A 2,424-nucleotide genomic window follows, 5' to 3' on the forward strand; every position below is an offset into this window, starting at 1 on the left:
GAGATGCTCTGTTAGTGCTGTGACCTAAGCAGATGGTCTCTGCATGTAAATAGTTTGGTTCAATATGAATAATCTACTTGATTCTCTTGCTTACCTCCTCTATCAGGGCAATCAGGTACAACTTGACCATTTGATGAAAAGAGTACAAAGCTCAACATTACAAAGTGGAGAATCATGGCCCTTGGCATTATCTTCATGAGTGGGGTGTGCTATGATATTAAACCATACAATTTCATCACAACCTCCTCTGCCCTACAAACTGTGGTAACAACAGAACCCATATCTAAGCACAAAACTATGCTTTCATCATAAATTTTAACATAAAATGACAAGGTCTAAGTCATTGAACTCTAGTACTATATGTAGATCTACAACTGTGAGCTATAGATAGATGCTACCCCTTAAATTGTTATTATTATTATGATCATATTGATCTATAAGCCAACAGCTGAAGTCATAATCATTTTTCATATACAAAAATTATACTTGAGCTTTTATTGTGTGCATGTAGTCTGACATTATTAGATCTGTACCTCAATAAGGGCGGGGGAGCAGTGTAGCACAATTGGAGGGTTTCCCACAGGTTTTTAGTATAGTGCTCAGCATTTTAATGGTGAATTTGCTTCAAAATTTAACAAAGCATTGTTTACATAGTACAGGGTGCATCATCAAAAATTGCTATGAGTAAAACTTTCCATTCTTATACTTTTTCTGATACATTATGCATATACTTATGTTGTATAGAACATTTGAGCTCATTTTAATCAAAATTATTTTTTTTGATTTTTAAAATTGCTCAAAAATGAGTGCCAAAATACAAGGTACTTGGCCAAATATTATAAAAAATGACAAAGAGAGAATCCACCACTTTTATAAATTTTTTGATACACACACACGTTTTGACATTGTGTAGAAATTTTGAGTTGATTTTGATCAAAATTCAATTTTTCATGACTTTTTAAAGTTGACCAAAAATTGTACCAAATATTTTTTACTCTAGCTACTTGTATGTTTAAATATAGCAACAATGCACCTTTCTTGCCATATAGACTCATTCCTTCAACACTATAACATATTTTTAAAAATAAAGTAATTATTTAAGTGTGAAATTGCTACTACAAATAAATTTATGTGTATAGATCTATATAGATCATTAGATCCAAAAAAATAAAATTAAATCACTTTAGACGATTTTGCTCTAAAATCACCACTTTTACCAGCCATACATGTAAGTGACTACTATTAAAATTTTTTAAACCTCAGCTATATGCAGGGGCAGGTTCATTTAAAATTGTCTTTTTTATGGCTGAGCAGTTGATTTTGCTTATAAGAGATGGCACTCACAATTTGAGGGATTTCACCATCTGACTATTACTGTCTTATATAGCATCTCCTAGGGCCAAGAGTACTTGAGTGCAACATAACATGAACATTAAAACAATTTCATATTAAAAGATCAAAACTATAGTAATTTAGGGGCTTTCTTTAAAATGAATGATGTCATAAAAGGTTTTAAACCAAGGTCAGACAGTAAAACAATAAACATAAAAATTACTATAAATAGCTATAGTATCTACAAATTACATTTATTTTGCTGTAAAATTAATCAATGAAAAACAGTCAATATACCCATTTCATCCACTTCAAACAATTGAAGTAGCCAATGTCTTCATTATTACTGCATCATTAGCACCTTCATTAAAGCAATCAACGTCACCATCATTGGAATCTTCCTGTAGGCAATCAACGTAACCATCTTTATCATTAGCATCTTCATGTAAGCAATCAATGTAACCATCTTTATCATTGGAATCTTCATGTAAGCAATCAACATAACCATCCTTATCATTGGAATCTTCATGTAAGCAATCAACGTAACCATCTTTATCATTAGAATTTTTGTGTGTGTCTTTAAGTCTACCTTTATGAAAATTGCTCTCTTTTTTTGTTGCTGTCATGACTATCATACACAGCTCCCCTCAAAGCTCTAGTTTTTTTTATTTTTACATATTTTTTGGGAGACATCATCATGGTATTAAACTGATAGACAAGGTCTTCAAAAGATGGTCGTCTCTCAGGCTCTAGCTCCCAACCTAAAAATGTATTTTAACTTCATTAAAGTAATTTGTAATTTTCTCAATAGCCTTATTACACTATTAAAAGGATGTGTTACATGTTACTTAAACTGACAACTATTGTGCACTAGCTGTTACATGATAAAAATCAATATAGCAATTCAATATTTTCATACTATGTTGCTTCATTTATGCAAAATGGCTATCTGTCAAAGGTCAGATGCTACTATTGTGTGTATGTTGCACCATAGACCCTAGGTCTATGCTTGCACTTACAATTCTGCAATGTTTTATAAAATTCTTGTGTACACGTTTTAGGCTGTTTCAATCTGTCACCTTTCTCCAGCAG

At 31.8% G+C, this 2,424-nt stretch overlaps 1 long non-coding RNA gene across 1 annotated transcript; it reads right to left on the reverse strand.

Moving 5' to 3' along the window:
* Nucleotides 1-2,010: 2,010 nt before the first annotated feature.
* On the reverse strand, nucleotides 2,011-2,411 carry LOC109585847 (uncharacterized). Its single transcript, XR_002186696.1, has 2 exons — nucleotides 2,352-2,411; nucleotides 2,011-2,093 (listed from the first exon to the last, which is right to left on the reverse strand). It is a non-coding gene; the product is annotated as an uncharacterized LOC109585847 (long non-coding RNA).
* Between the last annotated feature and the right edge of the window lie 13 nt (nucleotides 2,412-2,424).

This window comes from Amphimedon queenslandica, unplaced genomic scaffold (genome assembly GCF_000090795.2).
Source record: "Amphimedon queenslandica unplaced genomic scaffold, v1.1 AMPQUscaffold_12997, whole genome shotgun sequence".
Taxonomy (NCBI): Eukaryota; Metazoa; Porifera; class Demospongiae; order Haplosclerida; family Niphatidae; genus Amphimedon; species Amphimedon queenslandica.